Consider the following 11078-nt stretch of genomic DNA (forward strand, 5'->3'; position numbering starts at 1 on the left):
ATTGATTTATAGATATAACCTTTTAAAACAGATTCTTTGCCCAATCGAAGGTTATAAAAAAAGTGTCCAATGGAGGGTTGAAAAAGCAATCAATTCTATTAACATTGGGTTGGGGAATAAGTTTGTAGCCTTTTTACCGAAGACTTTATTTAAACATAAAACAATAATTATATCAATAAGTTAATCAATTAAATATTCCCCGTTGCTGTTTACAGCCTCTTGGGAGCTGGGCAATGTAGAGCTACTTGTTGACCGTGGCAATCTTTTCGAGCATTTCCCGGTACACCATGCCCTCCTAGTCCCACCAAACACATAACATGGTCTTCTTTGGATGAAGATCCGGCTGGACTCTCGGCTTTGGCGTATCTCCTGGAGCCACCCACTCCTTTTCGTTGCTTCTCATTGATGTATGGGCACCATTTCTCATGTCCCGTGACGATTCGGTACAAAAAGCGCTGAGAAGCAATTTGAAGACGGCTTTCTTTGTTTTTTTCGTTGAGCTCGTGACTCGCATACTCCCAATTTTTCGGTAAATCCCATTGAATGAAGGTGATAAAGAATAGTTTTATGATCGCAATTCATTTTTTTCCGCCAATTCACGACTCATTGGCGACCGTTATCTTTCAAAAGGGATTTGAGACGTTCTTCATCGAATTCAGAAGGCCTTCCGCTGGGTCACGTGTCATTGACATCAAAGTCGCTGTTTTTGAACTTTGCAAACCATTTCCATGCTGTAGACTCGCCTATGACATCTTCTACAACACGTCGTAACTGCCCCGGGCTGCTCGGCAGCTTTTTGACCTCGATCAAAGGCAAAGAAGAGCAGGTGATTTTTGCCTCCTGCGTATTTCATTTCTAAGCCTCAAAACTAATAAAAAATTAAATATGTGACTCAAAAAGAGAATGAGCATAGTTTTGTAGGGCAGGCGAAGTTCTATCGAATGAATACTTACCCTTTGCCAAACAGCAAACAAATCGTTGTAAAATAAAAGAAAATATAAAAATGCTATGAACTTATTACATATGTACATATGTATCTATGCACCTGATAAAATGTTGGTATGGATGCAAATACAAATCACTTTTCAAAATCAAAACAGATTGTGTCCAAGCAATTCCATAGGCCTCTTCTATTCGCCATTTCCCCGCTCGCTATCTCTATGCTCGATTAACTTGACGAAGAATGTGCAAGAGAAAGCATCAACAAAGTTATTGAAGAAGATTCGCCGCTAGCGAGTATGGCTAAAGCTCGTTAGGCCGCACTGCCTTTCCAGCAAATGAAATTTAACGCAGTTCTCCTCCCGCGTTGCCGACATATGTTCATTTGCTTCATCTATTCGCCAATTGCTAGGTTAGGTTAGGTTAGCCTGGTTGGCAATTAGCCACGCATAGACCTTTTGGTCCCTAGCGATACCAGATGGAGGCCGACCTCTATGAATACCGAAAGTAGATATCATATAGGAGGTCAGCGCTTTTGACGAATCTAAGCAACGCTGGGAGATCTGCTTTTGACCCTCAAACAATGGGGCTTCCAGGCATTTTAAACGCGTTTTTAAAGTTGTTCTAAAGTTTCCTCAACATCCTCTCTGCATTTCCTGCATTTGTCCGTGTTAGCAATCCGCATTATACGCATGTGCAGCCAAGAGATTATGATCTGTTAGCATACCTATGATATTTCTGCAGAGCGTAAGTACGAATTGAGTCAGTTTTTTGTCGTTAGTTCTACACATGACTTTTGCTGTTTTGCATGCGGCCAGATTAGTCCACCTAGCTTCCACTCGCCTTTTCATGTAGTTGTCCATTTCATTGTATATTGTATTTAGCGGTTTTGGTATGTCATTCTCTTGTTCAAAAGGTAGTCTAACAGCAATTTTTGCTTTCTCATCTACTATTTCGTTCCCATAATGCCTTTGTGACCAGGTACCCAATAGATATACAGCCTACTGCTCGCAGCTAGCCTTTCTATGGCCTCCCTGCTCCGTCGAACATTTTTGGACTTAATACAATATGAGTTTATTGCTTTTATTGCTGCTTGACTGTCCACGTATATATTAATTGTTGAGTTCTTTCTTGTTCTAGTGTAAGCTAGCTCCGCGGCTTTCCCTACAGCAAAAACTTCCGCTTGGAAAATACTGCTGTGGTCTGGCAGCTTGATAGGCCGCTCCCACTCCGTCTAAAGTTTTAGAGCCGTCTGTATAGATGTGAAAAGTTCTATGACCAGGCTTCATGCCTTTGTGCCATCCCTCTTCTTCAATTGTAGTGCGAAACCTTCTCTCCCAATTAAAGTACGGAGTCATGTCGTCCGTGCTACCTCAGCTCCACTTTCCTATTGAGCTGTGACCGAAGGTTCTGCAAATGAATACCTCCGCAACCCCTCGCCTCCTCGCGGATTTCGCTGCCAGGTTTTCCTCCATAAGGTCAATAGATGGCATGCTGAGTTTCATTTTTAGCGCCGCCGTTGGAGTGGTTTTCATCGCTCCTGTTATGCACAGAGCAGCGAGTCGTTGAATCCTTTCCAGTGGCATTAAGTATGTCAGTTTTCTTGTCGCAGTCCACCATACTAAGGCCCATACAGCAATATCGGTCTAACTACTGCCGTGAAGCACCAATGCATCAGAGCGGGTGATAGACCACAAGTAACGCCCAGCATTCTTTTACAAGCATAAAACGCGTTACTGGCCTTTTTCACCCTCTGCTCAATATTGTGCTTCCACAGCAATTTGCTGTCGAGTATTACTCCGAGGTAACTCGCACAATCTTTGGGAAGCATTTCGTTGTTGCCTAGCTTCGGAAGGCTCCACGTCGGGACCAGGTACTTCCTGGTAAAAAGTACTATGTCCGTTTTTCCGGCGTTTATCCCTAGCCTTGCGCGTTCATTGGTGTATCGTTTCAAGTATGTTGTTCATCACATTACTGATGGTGTCCAGGTACTTTCCCGTAACTACTATAGCTATGTAATCGGCATATGCCAATAGTTTTGGTGCCCCTCCGTCAAGTTTCTTGAGCATTTCATTTGCTACAAGGAACCATAATAGCGGCGATAGTACCCCACCATGCGGAGTACCTCTGCATGTATATTTGGTGACGCTCGCATCGTTCCACTCCGCTCTTATCTTTCTGGTAGCTAATAGCTGCCTCATCCATAGATAAATCGCGGGTTGCACATCAAGTGACTCTATGCTATTTAAAATAGCATTTTTTGTCACGTTGTTAAAGGCCCCTGATATATCTAGAAATACTCCTAGAGCATACTCCTTATATTCTAACGCCTTTTCTATGTTTAGTACAAGTGAGTGAAGTGCAGTTTCAGTAGATCTGCCTTTAGTGTAAGCATGCTGCGCATTGGATAATTCGTCCGGCGCAATTGTGTCTCTAATGTGTGTGTCTAAAATCTTCTCTAACGTTTTCAGTAGAAATGAGGTCAGCCTAATTGGCCAGTATTCCTTCGAGTAGAGAGGGTTGCTTTTTCCCGCTTTTGGAATAAACACAACTCTCGATTCTCTCCACAATACAGGAACGTAGCTGAACCTCAAGCATCCCTTGAATATCGTTCTTAACCATGGTACCACAAGAGCGTGGCTGGGAAGATTCCATCCAGTCCTGGCGATTTATATGAGTCGAAACTTTGTATAGCTCATTCTATCTTGCTGGTCGTAATTACGTTCGTCGGGATGTCGTGCACAATATCTCCTCTAGGTTCGAGATCGGTAGTGTGCGTACACCCTGGAAAATGTGTGCTGACTAGGTCTTCTAGAGAGTCCTCACAGCTGTCAGCCCATTCCCCGTTAATTTTTCGTATTGTTCTTGGCACAGACGGATTCTTGGATAACAGTTTCCTAAGTCTAGCCACTTTGTTAGTGTCTTCCACACTGCTACAGAAGTCTTTCCAAGATTCTCTCTTGGCTCTACGTCTTTCCTGTATACTTTTAGTAGATCCTTACACTCCCTCCAACAGAGCCCATTGTCAACAGCTTTGACTAACCTATAGAATTCATGTACCCTACGCCTTTGTGCTCCTAATTCCTTGTTCCACCAAGGAGGCTTCACCTTGCGTCTATTACGTGTTGGGGGGAGGGATCTTTTGAAGGCTTTGACGAGAGTAGTTGCAAACAATTCAACCCCTTTCTCAAGTGCGACGTGTGACTTGTATTTCCGGGGTATCATTGGTGTTTTTGATAATATATTCCTATACAAGTCCCAGTTCGTATTCTTAGGATTTCTAAAGGAAATAAGTTTGTTTTTTGAGCGTAATATCCTGAAAGCTTATACGAGTATATCTGTGATCAGAAAGTGAGGGCCTACTCAACACTTCCCATTCCTGTACCATAATATCCTTGCTTGTGTAAAGTGTTAAATCAAGTACATTCTTCGAGGTTGGTCCAACATATGTTGGTTCTTCACCTCTATTAGCTATTTCTAGGCTACTCTGAAGAATATAGTTAAATAGTGACTCACCTCGGTCGTTGATGTCTGCACTACCCCAGACCGTGTGATGTGCGTTAGCGTCAGTTCCTACCGCCAGAGCGTGCTTCTTCCTGGCAGTTGTTCCTACCAGCTTTCGAAGTTCTATATGTGGTGCTTCTTCATCATGTGGCATGTAGCAAGACAAAGCAAAGAGTAACGTCTCATCCTTGCAGTCTTCCAGCGCCACCACTGTCAGATCGTCTGAAGAGAGATTATGATCAATATAAGAACATATACTTTTTTTAACCATTATCGCTGTTCTTACTTTATTCTTTGCAATCGGGATGTAGGTGTTGTAGTTTTGTGATTTTAGACCGGAGACTATGTTGCCCGATGCTATCCATGCTTCCGGGACTAGAGCTACATCGTAGCCGATTCGCTCTATGTTGAGCAGGAGCTTGGCTGCGGCATTCTTACTTTTGTGGAGGTTTATCCTAAAGACCTTCAGCATCTGGCCTCACTACCTTTTTGGGGATGGATACTTCCTCCAGCTCACCTTTTTCCACTTCCTGTGTATTAAGGGAGTCTTCCAAGGTCTCTTCTATACCGAGATCCTTTTCCACCTCCCCGGCAGGGAGCGTGTTGCCATCCTCCCAAATCGCAGTGAGTGGCACTATGAGGTGCCTCTTGGCAATTTCACTGGCCGCTGCGGCTGCTTTCGACGTCGTATGTCTTTCGTCTCCGTTTTTCGGTTTAGCCATCTCGTGCCTGTGCTTCTGCTTTTTCGATGGGACTGAGACCTCGCTATCCGCAGAACGCTGCCTCTAGATGGCTAGCTCTTCTTCTATTTTGTTCGCATACTTCGGATTGGAGGCTGCGAACATTGGTTTTTTTTGCGCAGAAGGCCCGGCCATTTTTGATCTCCTCTCTGGTCCAAGCCAACCGTTCCTCCTCTTGCTTAGTCAGGTTGGACTTGCTGTCAAATCGGTCACAAACTTGTATCGAGCTTTGGCCTTCAGCCTCTTCTCATCGAGCTTGATCCTTGGCCTGTTCTTGTTATCCGAAGCAGCACCATTGGACCCAGCCGGAGAACGCAGAAGAGCCTCTTCCTCAGCTGTGTTTGTGCTCCCGACGCTTTCGTGGTCTGAGTCTTCGTGGACAACGGCCCCCCCGCGGTGAAGAGCGCATGTGTGTGTTTGGCAGTAGCATTACGACCACTGCAGCCTGCTCCCGCTTCAATGGAAGTTTTGTCGCTTAAATTGTTATTTGTATTCATCTTTTTCGTACGATCACCTGCTTGACGAGGCGAGTGCAGTGGTCTATGCAAATAACGGGGAATTCAAACGGTCCACCACGGCAGCGCCCCATGCCGTGGCAAGGACACAGTTACTTCCTAAGGCGGCCCGGTGTTAGGAAGGCGCCGTTGAAATACAGACGGTCTGGTGAACCACCTGGCTGCTAACCATCTAATAGGCACGGTGTCGCATAACACCCTGGATTAGGGGGCGAGCAAGGAAAGGAAATTACGGGATGAAAGGGGTTTGGGAATGACAAAGGGATCTTCGTCGGTACGGTGATCTTCGCATGGTGATTGGATGGCCACCAAAGACGCCGTAAAGCAGATGGATGACTAGCCAATCCGCATATGGAGCTTTCCTCTTAGTTCGTGTTAGGTTGGTCCCCATGATATGGGTGTCAGATCACCACTTAAGCCTCATACCCGCGACAAGGAGACCAACATGATGAGGACGCCAATTCCTAAGTCTTTGCGAAAAGAAAACCTTATGAATGAAAAATCCCCACCCAAGTTTTTAATAAAATATTTCAAAGTGGTTTTAAGTGCACTGTAAAAATTGTAAGACCTTTCTTAAGAGACAGGTATAGCATTAAAAAGTAAGTTGGTCAACATTTTTCTAAGGCATTTAACTTTATTACTATACATACATACATATGTGACCATTGTGTTGCGAAAATGAACAATGTATTGTGTTTGGAAATATGTGTGTAGTTAGGTTCACTTGAGAATGATACTACCACGAAGTCGAGCTGACAAGCTTTGAAATTCGACTTAAATACGATCCAATACGTAAACATTACTTGGCACATTAAACAGCAGGAGCAGTGCTTCCGCAGAAGCTCTAGGATGAGAAAGTCTAATAATTGAATCCAAAATTTTCTACACTCTCCAGTAAACCAGATAGGTGTATATAAAACACATTTATCATGGTGCATGCATGTCCAGCAGCTTGTATGTGTGTGTGTCGGGTGCATGACGCTTGCCCGCAAACGTTCATGCAAAAAATGTCAAGCGAAATTTGAATTGAGTGTAACGTGTGCACGTAAATATGTCGTCTTCGGAAGATGATTTGTTGCTGCTTGTAACTGCAGTAGTTTTACTTGAATTTCTTCCACACACCTATTCATCTCGAATGTCAACGCAAACTGAGACACTACTGCATGTCATGCAGACTGCGATACAGTCATGCAAAGCGAAAATATCTAAAATTTTTGATTTTCATCATGCAAAAGCCGACAACAAATATGTGTGACACGAAGCAAGTACGTGTGTCACCCGACACGCACACATACTCGTATAAGCTGCTGGACATGCATGCATGAGCGTGCTCAAGAGCTTTTTTTTTTTCGAACTCCATTTATTCCATACAATCTGTCATAACAATAACAATAAGTACTGTTTTTACCTACAATTTAAATAAGAATAGCTTAGAGTAAGAATTCCCAGTGGAATTCGTTACTTAATAATGAACAACATATAACATATAACATATACATATATTATACAATTTTACAACTTTTGCATTTACGTATATTACGGTTTAAATCTTTACATTAAATCGTTAGGCTGATATTTTTTTAATCTTGAGGAGTAGCTTATCTTGGAAAGGTTATTTGCTCGATTATTCGGATGAATAGCAAGTGGGTTGTTGTATCTCTGGCTGAGGTTGTTTATTTCTTCGAAAACTGTCGTAACTTTTAGGTCACGGTGCAATATCTCGTTTCGTACAAACCATGGCGCATTGGCACACATGCGGAGCACCTTTGACTGAAATCTTTGCATGATTTCTAGATTTGATTTTGCTGCTGAGCCCCATAATTGAACGCCATACGTCCATATCGGTTTCAGAATAGCTTTGTAGATAAGCACCTTATTGTCTAGTGTAAGTGCTGAATTGTAGCCGATTAACCAGGGTAGTGATCGCAATTTCAGTCCAAGTTGCTTTCGCTTTAAAAATATATGCGATCGCCAAGTAAGACGCCGGTCTAATAGAATACCTAAATATTTGGCATTATCTGTTTGTGGTATTGGAACGCTGTTGAGAGATACGGCAGGACATGAGCCATTTCGAAGAGTGAATGTTATCTGCGTCGATTTGCTTTCGTTAGCTTTTATGCGCCATTTTTTCATCCAGCAGCTAACACTGTTAAGGTTTTCTTGTAGGTAATCAGAAGCAATTGAGGGAAGGGTACTCCTGGCCATGACGACAGTATCATCTGCATACGTGGCTGTATATGTGTTCTTTGATAGTGGTAGATCTGCCATGAACAAAGTGTACAAGACGGGGCCTAGAACACTTCCTTGTGGTACACCTGCTCTGATTGCGTGAAGGTTAGTGGTTTCGTTGTTTACTTTAGCAAGAAAATGTCTATTTTGCAAATATGATTTTATGAGCATATAACAGTTGTGCGGTAAGCCCTGCTTAAGCTTGTATAGCAGGCCTTCATGCCAGACTTTATCGAAGGCTTGCGTTATGTCTAAAAATGCCGCTGTACAGAATTGCCGCCTTTCAAGTGCTTGTCTAGCGAAATCATACACACAATTAACTTGCTCTATGGTGGAGTGATACTTACGAAAACCAAATTGGTGGGCTGGAATGAGATTTCTTTGCGCAATTATTGGATTTATCCTTTTTAAAAGCAGCTTTTCGAAGAGCTTGGAGGCAACAGGCAATAGACTTATTGGCCTGTAATTGGATACCACGCTCGGGGTCTTCCCTGGCTTTTGTATAAGGATGATTTCAGCAACTTTCCATTGAGTTGGGAAATACTCTTGTTTTATCATCGCGTTAAATATAATGGTGAGGAATTTGTATCCCCATTTGGGCAGTTCTTTTAAAACCTTACTAGGTCTTAGATCGTAACCTGGCGCCTTTTTGGTTGAGAGAGCTATTAATTCAAAGTTCTTCTGGTTAAGATTTGAAAAAATTTCATAATTTTCACCATTTTGCATTTTTGTGGTAATAAATAGGCACATATGTATGTACGTGCATACGAAATATTATCATTCTTATGGGAACGTAGAAAAACAAACGCACATGCAAAAAAATTATATACTATTCACTGGAATAACATATCCCTAACCCTGTACCCATATAAAAATAATCCATGCATATGTACGTACATATAAGTCGGCATACGTATACATATATACAGCGGCACACACTCACAACAAAAATATCACCATCCGCCAAATTCGGGACAATTCTATATTGCGAAGATATCAATATGTATATACGTACATACATATGTATTTGTATGTGATCTACATAAATGCACAAATTTTAATAAATAATTGAATAACATAATTAAAAGTAAAGTTTATATTTTTATGAAGAATTTTGGAAAAATATAAGGTTGGCCAAAAAGTCTTGCGGTATTTCCGCAAGCTTGTCTTTGCAAGCGCGTAGTTCTAGTTTTATTCTTCGCATCGGTTCACGCTAGAGCTTTTTGGAAAGCTCTTTTCACGTGCTAACACGTGTTTGATTAATTGTTATTTGCTTTTAGTCGTTCGTGAGTTATAGCGTCGCAAACATGGAGCAAAATAAAGAGAAAATACGGCATATTTTACAGTACTACTACGATAAAAGCAAAAATGCATCTCATGCTGCCAATAAAATTTGTGCAGTTTATGGACCCGATACAGTTTCCATTTCCACCGCACAACGATGGTTTCAACGTTTTCGTTCTGGTGCAGAGGTGATCAAAGATGCGCCACGGTCCGGAAGGCCTGTCGTCAAAAATTGCGATAAAATCGCTGAATTGATCGAAAGAGACCGGCATAGTAGCAGCCGTAGCATCGGCCAAGAGCTGGGCATGAGTCATCAAACCGTTATAAACCATTTGAAGAAGCTTGGATTCAAAAAGAAGCTCGATGTATGGGTGCCACACGACTTGACGCAAGAAAACATTTTTGCCCGTATGGATGCATGCGATTCGCTTCTGAATCGCAACAAAATCGACCCGTTTTTGAAGCGGATGGTGACTGGCGATGAAAAGTGGGTCACTTACGACAACGTGAAGCGCAAACGGTCGTGGCCGAAAAGCGGTGAAGCTACCCAGACGGTGGCCAAGCCTGGATTGACGGCCAGGAAGGTTCTTCTGTATGTTTGGTGGGATTGGCAGGGAATCATCCACTATGAGCTGCTCCCCTATAGCCAAACGCTCAATTCGGACCTGTATTGCCAACAACTGGACCGCTTGAATGCAGCACTCATGCAGAAGAGGCCATCTTTGATCAACAGAGGCCGAATTGTCTTCCATCAGGACAACGCCAGGCCACACACATCTTTGGTGACGCGCCAGAAGCTCCGGGAGCTCGGATGGGAGGTTCTTTTGCATCCACCGTATAGTCCGGATCTCGCACCAAGTGATTACCACCTATTTCTGTCCATGGCGAACGAGCTTGGTAGTCGGAAGTTGTCCACAAGAGAGTCCTGTGAAAATTGGCTTTCCGAGTTTTTTGACTATAGGGAAGTGAGGTTCTATAAGAGGGGCATTATGAAGTTGGCATCTCGTTGGGAACTCGTCATCGAACAAAACGGCGCATATTTGACTTAAATCGCATTATTATAACCAATTTTATGAACAATTGAAAATTCAATAAAAATACCGCAAGACTTTTTTGACAACCTTATAATTATCAAAAAATAAAAAATAAAAAGTGATTGCACGGAGATGATGAATGTACGGAGTATCAGAGAACGTAAATTCATAGAGAAGGCTCAGGAACGAGTGGGCAGCATTTTTATAGTGATGCAAAATGCAGCATTCAAATTTTAAGCCAAGTTTTCTTCATTTAATTTCATGTAACTTTAGTTTTTGTAATTAATATACATTTCAAAGTAATGAACAATTGATTCATTAAGTACTTTCATATAACAGTTATAATACGATGTTCGAGCCGGCGACGATTTGTGAGCTCAGAGCCAATATTGAACGCGAAATTGCTGGAATTTCGGCCGATTTATGCAAAAGAGTGGTCGAAAATTGGGTTCAACGATTGGACTTCGTAAAACGTGCACGCGGTGGTCATGCAAAAGAAATCGAATTTCATATTTAAATGTATATGTTCAAACTCGATAATAAAAAAAAAATTAGTTAAAAAAGTCAAACCGTTTGTTTTATTCAAAAAAGTTCAAAAGTTGAAGCGCTCTTACTGAAAAACCCTATATATGTATGTATAATCAGATTTTGGATATTACAACTAGTTTCAAAAATACTTGCCTGTCTATTTTTGCAGCTCCTTGAAATTTTTAGTGTCCGTGAACGTGTTAAATGTGAAATGCTAATAAAACGCGGATAAGAAATTTTTATTATTTCGCCACGCCACGGAAAAGTTAACATAAGAAAGTTAACATAGCGGAGCGTAGTCAACA

This window comes from Anastrepha obliqua, chromosome 6 (assembly GCF_027943255.1).
Source record: "Anastrepha obliqua isolate idAnaObli1 chromosome 6, idAnaObli1_1.0, whole genome shotgun sequence".
NCBI lineage: Eukaryota > Metazoa > Arthropoda > Insecta > Diptera > Tephritidae > Anastrepha > Anastrepha obliqua.